The following is a 21842-nucleotide window of genomic DNA, read 5'->3' on the forward strand; positions in this document are numbered from 1 at the left end:
CCTCCTACTCCATCCTCCTCGGCTGACTCCTCCTTTTCCACTGCTACCACCTCTTCCTCTGCACCCCTCCAGCTCCCCAGAACCTATTCGACGTGCCAGGTGAGACGTTGCCATACTGTGCTGCGGCTGTTGTACCTGGAAACCAAGAGCCACACTGGTCCTGCACTGCTTTCAGCTCTGCGGTCACAGGCCGATCAGTGGCTAACCCTGCTCAATTTGACAGTTGGTAAAGTGGTGTGCGACAACGGTGCCAATCTGCTGAGCACGCTGAAACAGGGCAAAATGACACACGTGCTGTGCATGGCACACGTCTTGAACTTAGTCGTGCAGCAATTTGTTGTCAAATACCCCGGGGTCCAGGACGTCTTGCAGCAGGCCAGGAAAATCTCTGGCCATTTTATATCTTACACGGCCATGGACCGCCTTGCTGACGTTCAGCGGCGACACCACCTGCCCGTCAGACGTCTGATTTGTGACTGCCCGACGCGCTGGAACTCCACCTTGTATATGCTTGATAGTCTGCTCCAGCAGAAATGTGCTGTTAACGACTAGATGTATGAACTCTGCGGCAGGACAGGTTCTGGGAAGCTTGATTTCTTTTCACCGCGCCAGTGGATGCTCATACGCAACGCATGCAGACTTCTGCGGCCATTTGATGAGATTACCAAACTGGTCGGTCGCAGCCAGGGCGCCATCAGTGGCATGGTACCTTACGCCTTTTTTCTGGAGCATGCATTGGGTCGTGTCATTGATCAAGCCTTCGAGGAGCAGGAGCTGGAAGACGAGGAAGTCGCAATGCTGAATAAATTCCCAGGGGGGGCTACTCCATCTGAGACAAGTCAGCAGGAGTCTGAAGAGGAGTCAGAGGAGGATGGTGGCTGGGGGGAGGAGGAGGAGGAGCAAGAAGAGCAGGCTTTAAACTTTTCGAGGATCCCTGGTGTTGTCCGTGGCTGGGGGGAGGAGACCGAGGACGACATTCTCCTGGGCAATGAGCAGGAATCAGGGCGCTCAACCGTTTCCAATTTAGTGCAAATGGGGACCTTCATGCTCTAGTGTTTGAAGAGAGACCCCCATAAAAAAACATAAAGGTCAAGGACCTGTACTGGGTGGCAACGTACTTAGACCCCCAGTAAAATGGTGGACATGTTACCAGCATCACAGAGGGCTGTCAGAATGCAGCATTTCCAGGCCTTGCTGCGAGAGATGCTGCATTCTGCTGTTGCGGGCACTGGCAGAGGAATTTCGACCCACAGCAAAACAGGTGCGCGTACTAATCCTACCGCGCCTGCAAAAAGAGGGCAGTTTGAAGATTTGTAGGTCACGTCGGATATTAGATCATTCTTGCAGCCAACCCATCGACAGCCGCCCTCCGGATCCAGCCTCAGGGGACGCCTAGACCAACAGGTGTCCGACTACATCGGGTTAACTGGCGATGTGGACACTCTGAGAAGCGAGGAACCCATTGACTACTGGGAGTGCAGGCTTGACCTGTGGCCAGAGCTGGCACAATTTGCAATGGAACTCTTGGCTTTCCCCTCGTCGAGTGTCCTGTCCCAAAGGACGTTCAGCGCAGCAGGGGGGATCGTGACCGATAAACACACTCGCCTAGCTCACAACAGTGTGGACTACCTCACATTTTTAAAAATGAATGAGGCATGGATCTCGGAGGAATTCAACACCTGTGATGACCACGTGTAATTGAATTTCCTCATGTCAGCCCACACATATCCGCCGCCACCCAGAACAAATAATGGTCCTTGCCTTATGTATATACAGCAGCATAAAAGACCTGTTCTTTGCTGTCAGGTTAATGCCTATTGGCTAATTTTTGGGCTTGTACTGGCCGACAGTTACATATCAGTATCATCCCCTTGTTCCTATTGGCCGCAGAGAGTGGTTTGGCCAGTGTTATTAAAAAGGGCAGTGGCCTTTTGCCCTGCCTCTTTTCTCCAGCACCTTAACAGCTTCCCACCCACCCTCCCTGGTTTCAGGTTATTGTTATTTTTTTCCATGTTGTTTCAGCTCACTATCAACAGAAGTCACTGCAGAGGTCGGTGCAATGGAGATGGAGAAGAAGGTGGACTTGCCCACGGAGGGATTCCGTGGGGCATACTGCTTCTTGTTACTTGTTGTGTTTTTGATATATGTTTTGGAGAGCTAAAAGTTGGTGTTAAAAATAAATAGTTAAATAAAGCTGTGACCAACTCCCACCTAACAAAGGAAGGTGTTCTGTGGTTTTTATTTTAGCTGCAATAAACTAAGTTGGGGGCAAAGGTTTACATTTCTCGGCAGTCAGGAGAATGCTTATTGCCTAATTTTTTAGGCCTATACTGGCTGACAGTTACATATTTATCCTGTGACCGCCTAATGTACCTCCAGCCACAGAATCCATAGTTCTTTGCTGTCAGGTGAATGCCTATTGCCTAATTTTTGGGGCCTGTACTGGCCGACAGTTAAATTTTTTATCTCTAGCTACATAATCACACCCTTGTCTCACTCCTCTGCCTCTCATTATGGTGACGTATGAACCGCATTCACCATAAGGACCTTCTAATGTCACAGGGTCATGTGACTGTGCCCCCCCAACCCATACTGTGCCCCTCACCCCGTACTGTGCCCCTTTATACCCTGGATTGTGCCCTCTTACCACACCCTGTGCAGTGCCCCTAGTCATTCCCTGTACTGTGCCCTCTTATACCCTTTTATCCGGTCACGGTATGGTGGTGTTATCCGGTCACTGTACAGAGGTGTTATCCGGTCAATGTATGGCGGTGTTATCCGGTCAATGTATGGCGGTGGTATCCAATAACTGGATGGCCATAACTGTATCCCTCCTTTCCCTGCCCACGTCATCCTTTTTTAGACCTGGCATGAGCGGTATAAATATGCAGATTGCAGTGCTAAGGACCTTTGCGCCACAATCTGTGTCAGAAATACGCCTGACATAGACGGATTTCTATATAATAAATGATCACCTAATTGTATTATTATTCAGGGGTAGGGCTAATTTCTTTATATTATATAGATTCTAGTGTATTATACTTTGGCCTGTATTTCCCAGTAGAAAATGATCCTTGGAAAGCACAGTCCTCATCCCTGACCACCAGGACCAGTTAGCGCCCTGTCAGTACATGGCGGCCTCCCCTCTCCGCCGCGCTGCTCTGCTGTGTACTGGTGCTTATTCTGACACTTAGGGGTGGCTTCACATCCTATTGTTGCCATCCATTTAATGCATACCAAAAATGTTTGCGTTAACAGATGCCTCAGACTGATGCCTTACAGTGGCGTCCGTTCACCATACAGTTCCATGGTAGAAATTTTTTTGACTTTAACGTATGCATTTTTTTAATGGACTCTGCAGGATACAAAAACGTGGAGTGCTGCACATTTGTATACATCAAACTTATAGAAAATAAAAATTTTCTAGACTCCAGCAGAGCACATTTTTGAGAGTTTCCCCTTTAAGATGCATAAAAATGGCCCCCACTTAAAATAAATATTTTTTGTGGGAATTTTTGCCAATGATCCCCCTCTGGTAGGTCACTGTCCATGTTGTGGGACTATTTGTGCACTCATAGTTTGTATTTGGTGGCTGCAAATATGACCTGAAGGTTTTTCAGGTTCGCCTGCTATTAAAGTCAATGGACGTGATGCGAACGCACGGTTCGTGAACATTTGATCGCGAACGTGCATTCGCGTTAGCGAACCGTCCCAGCCGATGTTCGTCCATCACTATCACACCATCCTTGAACATATTTGGCACTGTGGCCAGCGCACTACCATACTGAATAAGAGTGCTGCCATTAAGAAGATAGTAATCTGTAAAATCTTTAACCTATAACTACTTAACAACAAGAACATAACTGGTATAATACTGCTGCCATACAAGAATATAGCTACAATAATACTGCCCCTATGTACAAGAATATAACTACTATAATACTGCTCCTATGTACAAGAATATAACTACTATAATACTGCTCCTATGTACAAGAATTTATCTACTATAATACTGCCTCCTATGTACAAGACTATAAGTACTATAATACTGCCCCTATGATCAAGAATATAACTACTATAATACTGCTCCTATGTACCAGAATATAATTACTATAATACTGCTCCTATGTACAAGACTATAACTACTATATTACTGCTCTTATGTACAAGAATATAACTACTATAATACTGCTCCTATGTGCAAGAATATAACTACTATAATACTTCTCCTATGTACAAGAATATAACTACTATATTACTGCTCCTATGTACAAGACTATAACTACTATAATACTGCCTCCTATGTACAAGAATATAACTACTATAATACTGCCCCTATGTACAAGAATATAACTACTATAATACTGCTCCTATGTACAAGAATATAACTACTATAATACTGCTCCTATGTACAAGAATTTATCTACTATAATACTGCCTCCTATGTACAAGACTATAAGTACTATAATACTGCCCCTATGATCAAGAATATAACTACTATAATACTGCTCCTATGTACCAGAATATAATTACTATAATACTGCTCCTATGTACAAGACTATAACTACTATATTACTGCTCTTATGTACAAGAATATAACTACTATAATACTGCTCCTATGTGCAAGAATATAACTACTATAATACTTCTCCTATGTACAAGAATATAACTACTATATTACTGCTCCTATGTACAAGACTATAACTACTATAATACTGCCTCCTATGTACAAGAATATAACTACTATAATACTGCGTCCTATGTACAAGAATATATCTACTATAATACTGCCTTCTATGTACAAGAATATAACTACTATAATACTGTTTTTATGTGCAAGAATATAACTACTATAATACTGCCTCCTATGCACAAGAATATAACTACTATAATACTGTTTTTATGTGCAAGAATATAACTACTATAATACTGCTCCTATGTACAAGACTATAACTACTATAATACTGCCTCCTATGCACAAGAATATAACTACTATAATACTGTTTTTATGTACAAGAATACAACTACTATAATACTACCATCTATGTACAAGAATATATCTACTATAATACTACCTTCTATGTACAAGAATATATCTACTATAATACTACCTTCTATGCACAAGAATATATCTACTATAATACTACCTTCTATGCACAAGAATATATCTACTATAATACTACCTTCTATGCACAAGAATATATCTACTATAATACTACCTTCTATGCACAAGAATATAACTACTATAATACTACCTTCTATGCACAAGAATATATCTACTATAATACTGCCTCCTATGTACAAGAATATAACTACTATAATACTGCTCCTATGTACAAGAATATAACTACTATAATACTGCGTCCTATGTACAAGAATATATCTACTATAATACTGCTCCTATGTACAAGAATATAACTACTATAATACTGCTCCTATGTACAAGAATATAACTACTATAATACTGCCTTCTATGTACAAGAATATAACTACTATAATACTGCCTCCTATGTACAAGAATATATCTACTATAATACTGCCTCCTATGTACAAGACTATAACTACTATAATACTGCCTCCTATGTACAAGAATATAACTACTATAATACTGCTCCTATGTACAAGAATATAACTACTATAATACTGCGTCCTATGTACAAGAATATATCTACTATAATACTGCCTCCTATGTACAAGAATATATCTACTATAATACTGCCTCCTATGTACAAGACTATAACTACTATAATACTGCCTCCTATGTACAAGAATATAACTACTATAATACTGCCTCCTATGTACAAGAATATAACTACTATAATACTGCTCCTATGTACAAGAATATAACTACTATAATACTGCTCCTATGTACAAGAATATAACTACTATAATACTGCTCCTATTTACAGGAATATAACTACTATAATACTGCCTCCTGTGTACAAGAATATAACTACTATAATACTGCCTCCTGTGTACAAGACTATAACTACTATAATACTGCCTCCTATGTACAAGAATATAACTACTATAATACTGCCTCCTGTGTACAAGAATATAACTACTATAATACTGCCTCCTGTGTACGAGAATATAACTACTATAATACTGCCTCCTGTGTACAAGAATATAACTACTATAATACTGCCTCCTATGCACAAGAATATAACTACTATAATACTGTTTTTATGTGCAAGAATATAACTACTATAATACTGCTCCTATGTACAAGAATACAACTACTATAATACTTCCATCTATGTACAAGAATATAACTACTATAATACTACCTTCTATGCACAAGAATATATCTACTGTAATACTGCTCCTATGTACAAGAATACAACTACTATAATACTACCATCTATGTACAAGAATATATCTACTATAATACTACCTTCTATGTACAAGAATATATCTACTATAATACTACCATCTATGTACAAGAATATATCTACTATAATACTACCTTCTATGCACAAGAATATAACTACTATAATACTGCTCCTATGTACAAGAATATATCTACTATAATACTGCTCCTATGTACAAGAATATATCTACTATAATACTGCTCCTATGTGCAAGAATATAACTACTATAATACTGCTCCTATGTACAAGAATATATCTACTGTAATACTGCTCCTATGTGCAAGAATACAACTACTATAATACTGCTCCTATGTACAAGAATATAACTACTATAATACTACCTTCTATGTACAAGAATATGTCTACTATAATACTACCTTCTATGTACAAGAATATGTCTACTATAATACTACCTTCTATGCACAAGAATATGTCTACTATAATACTACCTTCTATGTACAAGAATATAACTACTATAATACTACCTTCTATGCACAAGAATATATCTACTATAATACTGCTCCTATGTACAAGAATATAACTCCTATAATACTGCTCCTATATACAGGAATATTACATGGGTTGCATTCTGCCCTCTAGTATCTTGCAACCTAGTTTTCACCTGTTGCGATCGGTGTCAGAATAAAGAGGCTGAGGAGCAGAATGTGTCGCAGAATCGCCATGTCCTGTGAGCTGTGGTCACCAGTGGATGCTCTTCTTCCAGCTCAGAGTGTTTGTTGCAGAAGGGGATCTGAGGTCACAGCTACATTTCTAGTTACTATCTAAGTACGGAACAGTTTGTACGGACATCATTATTTACATAAAACACGTGCATGGTATATGTTATACCGTCCCTGTGGCACCTACCCAGATGTAAATCAACAGAAACTGGTTTGGAAGGTTTATACAGAATATATATGAGAGCTGCCGAGTGCTCTGGTTACATAAACCCAGAAAATTATATGTGAAAATTAAGGTTAAATAATGATGTGTTTTGGGGTTATTCCCATTCTGAAATAACGCCCTCCACCATCAAAGCATATAACACAGAATACAGTGATGGTGTGATAAAATGGCCTGTGCAGCTTGTAGCTAAATGACAAGGAAACCTACTAAGGCTTCAAAGTGAGCGCATGCGTACAAATCAGGCTACTTTCACACTCGTGTTTGGTGTTCTACCACCAGGGGCAAAAGAATCTGCAGCACTAATTATATTCTAAATGGTTGCAAGTCCAATTTATGTATAAGATAGCTAAATTCGTTTTTCCTTAGTCCTAACAGCAGCACAAGTGGGGAGTTCTCCCCTGTGAAACTGGCAGGAAAGGTGCCAGCACAGGGAAGGAACACTATGCCGACACTGTGCATGCGCTAGCTCGCGTATCGCGAGATTACGGCGCTCTAGCTTTGTGACGTCGGGGAGCAAGGAGAAGATTCGGAGGATGCGGGGCGGTGCTGGGCTCCTTCAAAGAAGGCATGGCTGGGCTCCGGAAACGTTAGTAACAGCTCCTTGGGCTTCTTACTTGCCTCATTTACATATATATAAAATCGTTAGTATTTTTACACAATAGAAGCACAGAGAGCTATAGGGAATAGATATTGCGGATGTGCTAGCGACGATCTAGCAGCCCATGTCCTCAGCTCTATACCCAAAATCCAGGTGACAGGTTCCCTTTAAAATGCCCCACTAAACAGTATAATTACTGACGGTGCAGATGCCTACAACAAGTAGGATATCTTAGTTACCTGCAGTCATACCTCAATGAAGATCCATCATTATGATGTTTCCCTGAAGTGGCTCAATCCTTCACGCAGTGACCCACTGGATCACTGCAAAAAAGTTAAAGGGGTTATTACACGAACAAAAAAATCTACAATTTTAAAACCAGCTCCTGGATCTGAATCCTTTTGTAATTGCATGTAATTAAAATTTTTGTATAGGCACTGAGTTATTCAATAAAATGTATCTGTATGGCGCCCTTGCTCTTTTGTCCTTTTTCTTATTCCTTTGTCCTGCTCACTGAGAAGGTCGCACTGTTGGAAATTGGCCGCAGCAACACAAGACTTCTTGAGACAACTTCTTCTTGAGAAGATTATTTTGTTATTCCGAGACAGCATTGAAATAAATATAAAAGTCAGGCAGAATATCAGGGATGGCCAACCTGAGGCTCTCCAGCTCTTGTAAAACTACAACTCCCAGCTTGCCCAGACTGCCTACAGCTATCAGCCTACAGCAGCTGGAGGGCCACAGCTTGGGCATCACTGATCTAGATGGAAGTGTAAAGCAGCAGTAGAAAATGGGCAGTGCTGTGTGTGTTTATGTCCCCAAATATGCTTTTTTTATACCCCAGAGAACAAAGGAATAATTGGTATTATAATACAGGTTTGATGCAGTCTACCACAATCCATAGGAGTGAATGGTGACACACCTAAATGACATCATTGCATCATTATTATACATAACATGTGACCTCACAAATGCTTTACTATTCAAAACCATTGACGTACCTAAGTTGCACCTTCAATATCAATATGCATAAGTGCGGTATGCCAGACCTTGCAGGCGATTACGTGTGAGGTCACGGTGTGAGCATTAGTTGGGCCGAGGTAAGTACAGTTCTGGTTACTCGCAGTTACGTCGTCCCTGGGCAGGCTCGCATAAGAGTGAAAAGGAGAAGGGCACAAGGATTCTCTGGGGCACGCTCTAGTGTAAGGGACACTGGCCAGATGGTGGTTCGAGGTGCCCTTGACGGTCTGTATTAATGTGCCAGTGGCAATGTCCCTTGTAGTCGTGACGCTGGTACCTTTTGGATGGAGGTACAACCATTTACTATAGTGTTAATAGAGGAACTGAGTCTGAGGCAAGCAGGGTGAAACTGCAAATAGCACTTTACTGATGATGACTCTTGATTACAATACATCCATAGGCATTAAACAGTCTCTTGATACGATCCGGCATTAAGCACAATCTCCCATACATATGGAGAAAGGGAAATGCAAATCCTCCATGAAGTACAGGCTCTTGTACTATATGAGAAAACTACTGCTCAGACCAGGCTGGTAATAATGGAAGTCTTACACTGGTCACAACTCCGGCCTGATCCTAATCCTGGAATAAAAAGGTACTTTTCTGAATCCTGAAACTTCTATTCCAATGCTGTTCTGACAGTTGGCCCGACTGTCCTCAGGATTTACATTGGAGATGTAGATGCTCCAAGCTATCTCCTACACCAAATACAAAGGTGCCTAATGAGTCCTCAGGTAATGACTATCCTGCTAATCCTTTGTCTTGCATAAACGTGATAATTCCTCAAATACTCGGCTGCGTACAGTTTAGACATTGGTCACCCTGGAAGAGCGATCTATAGTAGTGGATTGATCACCTCTAGGTAGAATACTTGCAGGCCTTAACCCTGGGCTGTGGAGCCGACAGGGACAGAGTAGAGGCTAGGAAGGGGCCTCCCTCCAGACATTGAGCTACATGGCTGTTGCTTTCTTGAAGGCTCATGAGAGAACTGCATTCAACTGAACTCTCACTTGGATTTACCTGAGCTCATCTGCACTGGTCTGGATTCACCTCAACCAGCCAACAACTGAACTGAAGTGCACAGAACTGCACATGACTGCATAGCCTAACTTAGGTCTGAGCTAAGCTATATATACACACTGACACTGCTCCATCTAGTGGGGAAACAAGTGTAGTGCACCCTGACTAGGCCTGTCTAAAGGATATTTGCATGTAAAATCACATTGTGACATGGAGAATATGACAGGAGATAAAATACAAAATACAGGCATATCACATGACATCAATACATGATAAAAGCACGTTTGCGGGGCCCATGGTTACTTGAGAGGGACACTGCATAAGGAAGACTTACGCCTCCTTATACTTCATGATAGTTAATTGGCTAAAAACTTTCTAACACGTATAAGAATGAATATCTAATGCATTTTAACCTTTGAACCATCATCCTCTGATTCCATTAAAGGGGTTCTGCAGTTTGTTTAAACTGATTATCTACCCTCTGGATAGATCATCAGCATCTGACCGGCGGGGGTCCGACACCGGCAGGGGGTCTGACACCAGCAGCGCCGCGGCCTTCTCACTGTTTACCGCTGGCCCAGTGACGTCACGACTAGTATCGTTGTAAGCTCCAGTCAAGTGAACAGAACTTAGCCGCGCCCAGGCCAGTTGATACTAGTCGTGACGTCACTGGGCCTGCGGTAAACAGCGAGAAGCGCTGCTCCCTTCTCAAACAGCTGAGCAGCGGGGGTCTCGGGTGTCGGACCCCCGCCAGTCAGATGCTGATCATCTATCCAGAGGATAGATCATCAGTTTAAACAAACTGCAGAACCCCTTTAACCTTGAAAGTGTTTGTTTGCCATAAACTAAAGAAGCTGAGAAGTGTCCACTAACTAAGTATCTAAAAGAAGCTATGGAGGACACAAATAAAAGACTCCATGATCTCATAACTAGCGAGTCCTGAACAGAGAACATAGGCTTTAATTGATCACCTAAGGACCTCTGTTTTCTTAGCAACAGTACATCAGTATTCAAAGGTGACTCTTTGTCTAACCTTTAAGGTACAAATATAAGATGTCTGACTAAGACAACATGGCGGAAATTCAGTTCTAACCCTGATTCTCCAACACGCACATGCTCAGTTTCATCCTTCAACCGTCTCCTGAGCTGTGATAAAAAGGAAAGAAACGCTGAACTTTACGTGGAGCGCATGGACCACAAAGGGCGCACAAAAACAACCGGTCATGGGCAATGTTTTAGTTTCGGCAGTGTTCAATTTATTCGTAAGACAGCGCGTTTCGGGGTGCTAAAGTCCCCTTTATCAAGTCTGAAATAAAGGTTGACAAAAAAGAAACATATATAGGAAAAACACAAAAATCTGTGCTCATCTATAACAATATATATAGCAAATAAATAAGTATAAAAAAATATATATATATCTTTATTATGGAAGGTCAGGAAATGGCGGGACACACTATGTTTGCGGTGGCCCCGTGAGATGTTCCAGCGGTGGTTGTTCAGTCTTTCTCTCAATGACTGGATGGTGCGGCCTACATATTCACACTCCATCAAGTATATAACATAAGAGGATGAACAGTTCAGAAGACTTTTGATTGGGTATTCCTCCCCCGTCACATTACTGCTAAACGACTGTACTCGATTTGAAATATTGCTGCAGCATTTGCATAACTTGTGATTGCATTTGTAGGTGCCTGCAAGTTTCAGGTGACCCGTCCAACTGGTTGAGAGTTTACTCGGTGCAAGTAAATTCTTCAGAGATTTTGCTTTCCTGAAGATAATACGGGGTTTTAGTGGTATAGTAGACTAAACAAGATTGGGCATGTATGGAGATAAATTGTTCGAGGCGTGGCACCACAAGCTTCGCGAGGTATGTATACCGCGAGTGTCTGTTGTACACTGCTGCTATGCTACCTTATCTACCTTCCTCCGGTACAATGCCATGAACTCCGCTCACCCTCTAATGATAATGAACCAGTTCTCCTCGTCAGATCACTACATACAAGCGATCAGGAGATTGTGACTGCACCTAGTGGCAGGCGTGAGTACTGCAAGCCCTGGAACGGTGATGGATGGGGGAGCACGATTTTATGCCATTCTGATCCTTTAAAAAAAGAATTAAAAATGAGTTTTTAAAAATGACAACCCCTTTAAGGCTCTGTCCAGGGAGTTGTCGATGACTAGGTCAGTCAGCAGTCTGAGGCAGCTGTAACAGCGGCGTTGTGGGTTGTCACCCAGCTTTCCTAGATGTGGATACATCCTGTAATATGTATTTGTCTGCCACCCTCCCCTATATATATATATATATTACAGCACAAGTCATGTTCTGTGGCTGCGGGCAATTAAAGGGTTATTCGGGCGCGGCGAGGACTCTCCGGGCTCAGGTATGCAGCTCAGGACTTTATGGCTGTGGTGTCCATAAACTGCGACTGTTTTACCTGCAAACGTTGGGCGTTCTCTGCCCCCGGGGCCTGGTTATGAGCGCAGCAGGTGCCAGCGGCGGGTAATTATTTACCATCTCACCCGCTGCAGTTAGATTTATTACCTGCTCATACGACGGCCGGGCTATTGACCTTCAGTCATGGTGGGCAAAGCCTTTCAGGGTCTGAAGTTCGCGGTTTGCGAGCCCCGTTCAGTCCGATAAGATGATACCCAGCCCCAGTTACGTTGTGTATCCCCCTGATGCTAGTGATATGGCCGGCCTGTGATACAGCCCGGGCCGGTCATCAGAGGTAGGTATAATGGGGCACTAATACATCCATAAATTCTAGCAGGAACAATAGAGGAATGGCACAGCACAGTCATAAGAAAGATGCTCCAGAATTATTACATGGGGAATGCAAGTAGTTACTAAAAACAGACATGTCAGCAGAGGTGACCAGTGCTCTTTAACCCCTTAGTGACCACCCATATGTCTTTTTACAGTGGTCACTAAGGAACCTTAGGCTTGGTCACCACCTTTCTCATGACAGCTCAGTCTAAATGCTGCACTGGTCCCCCGTGCAACGGAGAGTCTGGCTCTCACATGAGAGACGCGCTCCTGCTCTAACAGCCTGGACTGGCAGGAGTGCCAATCCAGGCCGTTTAACCCCTTACATGCCGCTGGCAATGGTGCCCACAGCATGGAAGCGGTCACAGAGGGAGCGAACTCCCTCTGTCTCCCATTGGCAACCCGCAAATGAGATTGCTGGGTGCTGATGTGTGTATAATCGGGCTGGGACCTGGTGTAGGCCCCAAGTCTGCCTTGAGTGTTCTCCAGCAGGGTGCACCTCTCTGGTAGTTATATTCTTGTACATAGGAGGCAGTATTATAGTAGTTATATTATTGTACATGGGAGCAGTATTATAGTAGTTCTATTCTTGTACATAGAAGGCAGTATTATAGTAGTTATATTCATGTACATAGGAGGCAGTATTATAGTAGTTATACTCTTGTACATAGAAGGCAGTATTATAGTAGTTATATTCATGTACATAGGAGGCAGTATTATAGTAGTTATATTCTTGTACATAGGAGGCAGTATTATAGTAGTTATATTCTTGTACATAGGAGGCAGTATTATAGTAGTTATATTATTGTACATAGGAGCAGTATTATAGTAGTTATATTCTTGTACATAGGAGCAGTATTACAGTAGTTATATTCTTGTACATAGGAGCAGTATTATAGTAGTTATAATCTTGTACATAGGAGCAGTATTATAGTAGTTATATTCTTGTACATAGGAGCAGTATTATAGTAGTTATATTCTTGTACATAGGAGCAGTATTATAGTAGTTATATTATTGTACATAGGAGGCAGTATTATAGTAGTTATATTCTTGTATATAGAGCAGTATTATAGTAGTTATATTCTTGTATATAGAGCAGTATTATAGTAGTTATATTCTTGTACATAGGAGGCAGTATTATAGTAGTTATATTCTTGTACATAGGAGCAGTGTTATAGTAGTTATATTCTTGTACATAGAAGGTAGTATTATAGTAGTTATATTCTTGTACCTAGGAGCAGTATTATAGTAGTTATATTCTTGTACATAGGAGCAGTATTATAGTAGTTATATTCTTGTACATAGGAGCAGTATTATAGTAGTTATATTCTTGTACATAGGAGCAGTATTATAGTAGTTATATTCTTGAACATAGGAGGCAGTATTATAGTAGTTATATTCTTGTACATAGGAGCAGTATTATAGTAGTTATATTCTTGTACATAGAAGGTAGTATTATAGTAGTTATATTCTTGTACCTAGGAGCAGTATTATAGTAGTTATATTCTTGTACATAGGAGCAGTATTATAGTAGTTATATTCTTGTACATAGTATTATAGTAGTTATATTCTTGTACCTAGGAGCAGTATTATAGTAGTTATATTCCTGTACATAGGAGCAGTATTATAGTAGTTATATTCTTGTACATAGGAGGCAGTATTATAGTAGTTATATTCTTGTCCATAGGAGAGGATAGACGTGTGCTGCTGAGCTCCCTGCAGGGAGGGGGCATGGCTTCTGACCCAGGTGGAGGGGAGGGGAGCTGGGCTGATGATCCTGGGAAAGCCCAGAGCTTGGAGTGTGGCCTGCAGCATGGAGATGGTGGAAGCGATAATCTGGAAATGGTGGCTGGTGAGTCAACTGAAACTTGTAGTGCTTCTGGATTGAGTACAACTGTGACAAAGAAAAGTTTATTTAAACTGGAAAGGCGCATTTCTAAGTTAAGAGATGAGATAAAGACAGAGGCTGATCCCAAGAAAAAGCTGATGAAGTATGAATGCCTGGATGACTGCACACGTGAACTTGATATATTAAAAGATAAACTAGATAAAGGTAAAAACACAATACCTAAAGTGGAGAGCTGGGCAATGGAGAAAAAGAGGGAGGCCAGAGCCCAGAATGTGAAGATAAAAGAAATTATAGAAATAAAAAATAAAAATTACGGCAATGTGCATAATATGGTGAAGCAAGGACACCCTCAGAGATGTGTGGGTGCAGCGCCTGCAGGGTCACTATGTATGGGGTCTGAGCAGTTAGTCTCTGAAAATGCTGGGAATACTATGGAGCAAAGTGAGCCATCCAACAAGGGGTTAATGGTAGTGGACTCAGCTTGTAACTCTGGTGAACAGAATGAGAACAGCAATCCTGTGTGTGAGCAGGAGAGTGCTTCATGTATGGACATTGTGGACGGGACCCCGCTCGGTGCTGTGGACGGGACCCCGCTCGGTGCTGTGGACGGGACCCCGCTCGGTGCTGTGGACGGGACCCCGCTCGGTGCTGTGGACGGGACCCCGCTCGGTGCTGTGATTGAGACCCCGCTCGGTGCTGTGATTGAGACCCCGCTCAGCGCTGTGATTGAAACCCCGCTCTGTGCTGTTATTGGAAGTCAGCTCTCAGAGGAGACAACTACACAGACTGTAGCAGACATGGAGGTCAGTATACAGGACCCTCAGTCGTCCACAGTGTCAGCTGCACAGCAGTCTGGAGCAGACATGGAGGTCAGTATACAGGACCCTCAGCCGTCCACAGTGTGAGTTACACAGCAGTCTGGAGCAGACATGGAGGTCAGTATACAGGACCCTCAGCCGTCCACAGTGTCGGGTACACAGCAGTCTGGAGCAGACACAGGTGGTTCTGCAGGACAATCTGGAGTCAGTAAGCCTGTAGAGGAGAGGCCCAGCACTGATCCTCCTGCTGACCGTCCACAATTCAGGAGACTGTTCTCCAATGTCACAAGGCCGGCTAACCCTCCACCTCAGAGGGGGAACGCTGTCAGGATTAAGTATACGGGTCCAGAAGATAACCTCCCCTCCAGACTGTACATAGGGAAAGTTCTTCTGAAGGACTTCATGAAGTTTAAGGTATCTGAAGTATATGCCCTTATCCATATCCCCTCCAGCAGGATCTATGACATAAGCTTTAAGCTTCAGTATGATCTGGACTTATTCTGGAATATATACAATGACACCAAAGAACAGTCAATATGGGAGAATCTACAGGTGATCCAGCTGTCCAAGCCTCAGGTAGTGAAGGCCACCATCTTGTTCCAGTCTGAGGTGGTGGCGCTGGCAGATCTGGAGCATTGGCTGAGCAGACAGTGTCTGTTGAAGAGTCATCCCGGAAAAATCTATGATGAGGAAGACATCTGGAATGGCGGATACACCGTGATGATACAACTAGAGCAGAATAATGGTGTGACCAGACATCTGCTGCACTCCTTCTACCTGGGCTCAGAGAGAGGGATATGCTACTACCCCGGTCAGCCGCGGCTGTGTCACAGATGTGGGGGCAGGCACCTCGCCATCAACTGCTCCCGTATTAAGTGCTCATTTTGTGGACAGTTTGGACATTCAAAGGACGACTGTACAGGTCCGGTCATCTGTAACCTGTGTTTAGGATCTGGTCATACTTTTCGGGATTGTCCGCATGCAGATCATAATAAAGACAGTGATGAGATCTTCTCAGAGGCCATGGAGGAAGGTCAGGAGGATGTCACTGCAAGAGCAGATACAGCTCCAGAAACTGGTAATCCTCCTACTGAAGCAATGCAAAGTACTACTGACCCTGCTGTAGAGAGTGTTGACCCTCCTGATGCACTACAAGTACCGGCAGAGTTAGAGACTCATAGCCCATCTACTCCATTACAAGTACCAACATCTGCTGAACCACAAGTACCAACCATTGAAAAGGCTCCTAAATCCAGAAATCCTGCTGTGGAAGCTAAAATACCATCTGTCACACTACAAGTACCAGCCACTGAAGAGAATTCTCATATGCAGAGTAAAGTGACCAGTAAACCAGTTGTCAAACCACCTAAAGAACTGCCCTCTACGTCTACAAAGCCTGATGGTCCAGCTGCAGGGCTCAGGAAGCTCAGGAGGTCCTCTGTGGATGAAGAGGGGTTCCAGACTGTAAAAAGAAAGAACAGCACTACGGCAAAGAAAACCCCGGATCCGCCAGTGCTGGCCATAACCTCCGGGCAGTATGGTGCGCTAGGGGAAGAAGAGTCAGAAGAAAAGGTAGAAATGGAGTATGTTTCTTCGCATAACCCTGAAGGTGACCCTCTGGAAGATGAACCTGACCCTTCAGTGTCCACCAAAAGATGGGGTTCTAAAGGTCACAGTAGTGGAAAGAGAAAAAAGAGTAAGAAAACCTAAGTGACCTGGATGAGGCTGAGAATCAGCTCTATAAACGTGAACAGTGTGAAGAAGCATTAGTATAATGCGTTGTGATGTTTATTATCAGAGTGATATAACTTTATATTATTCTTTTCTATGATTTTATTGTAAATGTATTGTAATATTTTGTTGCCTAATTTAAATAAAAAGATCATTATAGTAGTTATATTCTTGTACATAGGAGGCAGTATTATAGTAGTTATATTCTTGTATATAAGAGGCAGTATTATAGTAGTTATATTCTTGTACATAGGAGCAGTATTATAGTAGTTATATTCTTGTACATAGCAGGCAGTATTATAGTAGTTATATTCTTGTATATAGGAGGCAGTATTATAGTAGTTATATTCTTGTACATAGGAGCAGTATTATAGTAGTTATATTCTTGTACATAGGAGGCAGTATTATAGTAGTTATATTCTTGTACATAGGAGGCAGTATTATAGTAGTTATATTCTTGTACATAGGAGCAGTATTATAGTAGTTATATTCTTGTACATAGGAGGCAGTATTATAGTAGTTATATTCTTGTACATAGGAGGCAGTATTATAGTAGTTATATTCTTGTACATAGGAGCAGTATTATAGTAGTTATATTCTTGTACATAGGAGGCAGTATTATAGTAGTTATATTCTTGTACATAGAAGCAGTATTATAGTAGTTATATTCTTGTACATAGGAGCAGTGTTATAGTAGTTATATTCTTGTACATAGGAGCAGTATTATAGTAGTTATATTCTTGTACATAGGAGCAGTATTATAGTAGTTATATTCTTGTACATAGGAGCAGTGTTATAGTAGTTATATTCTTGTACATAGGAGCAGTATTATAGTAGTTATATTCTTGTACATAGGAGCAGTATTATAGTATTTATATTCTTGTACATAGAAGCAGTATTATATAGTTATATTCTTGTACATAGGAAGCAGTATTATAGTTGTTATATTCTTGTACATAGGAGCAGTATTATAGTGGTTATATTCTTGTACATAGGAGCAGTATTATAGTAGTTATATTCTTGTATATAGGAGCCGTATTATAGTAGTTATATTCTTGTACATAGGAGCAGTATTATAGTAGATATATTCTTGTACATAGGAGCAGTATTATAGTAGTTATATTCTTGTACATAGGAGGCAGTATTATAGTAGTTATATTCTTGTACATAGGAGCAGTATTATAGTAGTTATATTATTGTACATAGGAGCAGTATTATAGTAGTTATAATCTTGTACATAGGAGGCAGTATTATAGTAGTTATATTCTTGTACATAGGAGCAGTATTATAGTAGTTATATTCTTGTACATAGGAGGCAGTATTATAGTAGTTATATTCTTGTACATAGGAGCAGTATTATAGTAGTTATATTCTTGTACATAGGAGCAGTATTATAGTAGTTATATTTTTGTGCATAGGAGGCAGTATTATAGTAGTTATATTCTTGAGCATAGGAGCAGTATTATAGTAGATATATACTTGTACATAAGAGGCAGTATTATAGTAGTTATATTCTTGTACATAGGAGCAGTATTATAGTAGTTATATTCTTGAACATAGGAGGCAGTATTATAGTAGTTATATTCTTGTACATAGGAGCAGTATTATAGTAGATATATACTTGTACATAGTATTATAGTAGTTATATTCTTGTACATAGGAGGCAGTATTATAGTAGTTATATTCTTGTACATAGGAGCAGTATTATAGTAGTTATATTCCTGTACATAGGAGCAGTATTATAGTAGTTATATTCTTGTACATAGGAGCAGTATTATAGTAGTTATATTCTTGTACATAGGAGGCAGTATTATAGTAGTTATATTCTTGTACATAGGAGGCAATTTTTATTAGTATAAACAAGCAAAAATACAATAATACATTCCAAAATAAGAATGAGCAAACAATTATTAAACTGAAATCATACATATCAAAATAATAAATTTATAATAACTTTAACTTAAGAGTCCATTGCAAATAGATGGGAGAAAAGATGAATAAATAAACATAATTTCAGGATACATGAACCAAAAATTACTCCAAATATACATTCCTCCATAATTTTTCATTCTCGCCCTTTCTCCTAACTTCTATAGATCTGATCCACCTTAGCTCCGACAGGATGAGGTTTACGGCTTTCTCATGATTGAAGGGCTCACTGTGGATGGACACTCTTGTTCTTGTATTCCAGTGATAGTATTTAACGATGGTAATAATCAGATGCATGGTCCCCCGGTCAATGTCAGCTACCTGTGATGTCACACCATATACAATGTCTGGGTAGGTCAGAGACTGCAGTCTTGGGATTTTTAGCTTGCTGGTTATCTCCTGCCATATCTGTCGCCCTCCCCAGCACTCGGTTATAAAATGTTCCATAGTCTCCTCCTGCTGACAGCCCAAGGGACACATGCAATCTAGAACACTCAGGAACTTTAAATTGCCTCTGACAAAAAGCTTCCCATGGAATGACAGCCAGGCAATGTCAAACAACTTTGCAGGAAGCCTTGGTCCGTTGAGGAACCTAAGACTTTTCTGCAAGGTGGCTGTTGTGCAGTCTCTCAGTGCCGGCTGCAAGTTATAGAAGGCCCTACAGATCCTTATATAGAGATCCTTCCTGGTCTTAGTCTCCAGATACACCTTGTCTATTCCCCATTTCTTCACACACTTTAGACCATATTCCAGGTACTGGGGGAGGAAGCCACGAGTAAACCGACCCCTCTTGAGACTGCTGCCTCGCACCCAAGACTCTGCAAAAGGCAATATCCAGTCCCTGACACTGTTCACCCACAGGGAGCTGCTGTTTGAGTCCAGGCAACCAAAATTAACTTTCAGAAACATGGAGTCAAAGAACACCCTTGGATTTAACATATCCAGCCCACCCTCTCTCCTCTGTAGGTAGGTGATCCCTCTTTTTATTGGGTTCAACCTGTTCCCCCACAAAAGATGGAAGAACAGGCTAAAGAGCCTAGCCGATAAAGGTTCTGGCAAAGGAAAGACAACAGAGACGTACAAGAAGACAGGGACCAGGTAAGTCTTCAACATAGTAACCCTTTCTCTATTGGTCAGCCTCCAGTTCTTCCATCGCTGAACCTTTGCATTTCCGGAATCCAACTTTTCTTCCCAATTTAGTTTGGCATTATCTTCCCTCCCAAATTTGACCCCAAGGATTTTAATATAGGTGGAGGCCTTTGCAAATTGTGGCAGATCAAAGTCTGGATCAGTACTCAAAGTCCAGAGAGCTTGACTCTTCTCAAGGTTGACTAGAGACCCTGAGGCCTCCGAGTAGCTTCTGATGGCTGCAGACAACATCTCCACCTCTCGAGGTTCAGATATCACCACAGTCACATCATCCGCATAGGCAACTACTTTCAAAGGCAAGCAGTGGGGGACCAGCACCCCCTGAAAATCACACTCCTGCAGTGACCTCAGGAACGGGTCCAAGGCAAACACATACAGCAATGGACTCAAAGGGCAACCCTGTCTCACCCCTGCCTCTACTTCAAAAGTGTCCCCTTGCCAACCATTGATTAGAGGAAAGCTCTTCGCCTCACAATATAAAGTTTTCAGCCAATCTACAAATTGTCCTGGAATACCGTACTTTGACAAAGTGGCCCATAGATACTCGTGATCCACTCTGTCAAAGGCTTTAGCCTGGTCCAGACCTACAACATATCTCCCACACCTCAGAGCTTTACATCTCTCAAACATCTCCCTTATCGAGATGACTGCTCCAGAGATGTTCCGCCCTTTTACTGTGCCAAACTGACAGCCTGCCAACAGTGCCCGGGACAAACAGACTAACCTAGAGAACAGGATTTTTGCCAGAATCTTCCTGTCGACATTCAAGAGGGCAATCGGCCTCCAGTTCTTGATGTCACTAGGCTCCTTACCTTTAGACAGCAGAATTAGCGAGGACACCCTCATGGACGGAGGCATCAGGTGATTTTCTAGACAATTTTTGTACACGTCCACGAGGATTGGGGCCAAGTGGTCTCTGAACTTCTTACAGAATTCTGCTGTTATACCATCTGGACCTGGTGCCTTCTTCAGATGTAACTGATCAACGGCCACTTTAACTTCCTCCACCGTTAATTCTGCTGTCAAAGGAGAAAAGTCCACATCATTAGTATCAGGGCCTGGAGTTGCCTCCAAGAATTGAGTCATCTTCTCTTTATCCAAAACCTTCTTCTGAAACAAGTCAGCATAGTAAGATCTCACCACCCCCAGGATACCCTCCCGAGATTCCTGCAAAACACCCTGGGAGTCAGTGAGACCTGCCACCGATTTATTAGCCACACGTTCCCTGCAATTCTCAAAGGGATCAGGAGCCCCTAAGGTCCCATAATCCCGTTCCAGAACCAGGGAGGTGTACCTGCTGTACTGATACTGCCTTATCTCAGATTTCAGTCGGTCGATCTTTTGTTTTTCATCCCCACCCGCCGAATACAGTGACTCCAATTCTTTCCGCAGCCTGAGATACTGGCTATACTTACTCTTCCCTCTTTTAACTGACAGTCTCTGTAAGAGGGATCTGATCTCCACCTTGACATCCTCCCACCAGTCGGCCACGTTGTTATAAAAGTCCACTCTCTGTAGCTGAACCTGGAAAAGAGAGTGGACACAATCCTGGACATAGACATCATCCAGGAGGCTGGAATTAAACCTCCATAGCCCTCTACCAATATCAGAGCGTCTAGTGGCTCCCAAGCAAAAAAACAAAACCAGGTGGTCAGAGTAGGGGACGACCTTCTCACTTAT

At 41.9% G+C, this 21842-nt stretch overlaps 2 protein-coding genes across 2 annotated transcripts in view; one reads left to right on the forward strand and one right to left on the reverse strand.

Annotated features, from left to right (window-relative positions):
• Positions 1-7036, reverse strand: part of LOC120981115 (fatty acyl-CoA hydrolase precursor, medium chain-like) — a 289738-nt gene extending 282702 nt beyond the window's left edge. The window contains exon 1 of the mRNA XM_040410611.1: positions 6997-7036. The gene's annotated coding sequence lies outside the window, so the exon portion shown is untranslated. The remainder of the gene's footprint in view (positions 1-6996) is intronic.
• The window catches only part of LOC120981117 (fatty acyl-CoA hydrolase precursor, medium chain-like), a 675808-nt gene that overhangs the window by 587527 nt on the left and 66439 nt on the right, over positions 1-21842 (forward strand). The gene's annotated exons all lie outside the window — the stretch shown is intronic.

This window comes from Bufo bufo, chromosome 10 (genome assembly GCF_905171765.1).
Source record: "Bufo bufo chromosome 10, aBufBuf1.1, whole genome shotgun sequence".
Classification (NCBI taxonomy): Eukaryota; Metazoa; Chordata; class Amphibia; order Anura; family Bufonidae; genus Bufo; species Bufo bufo.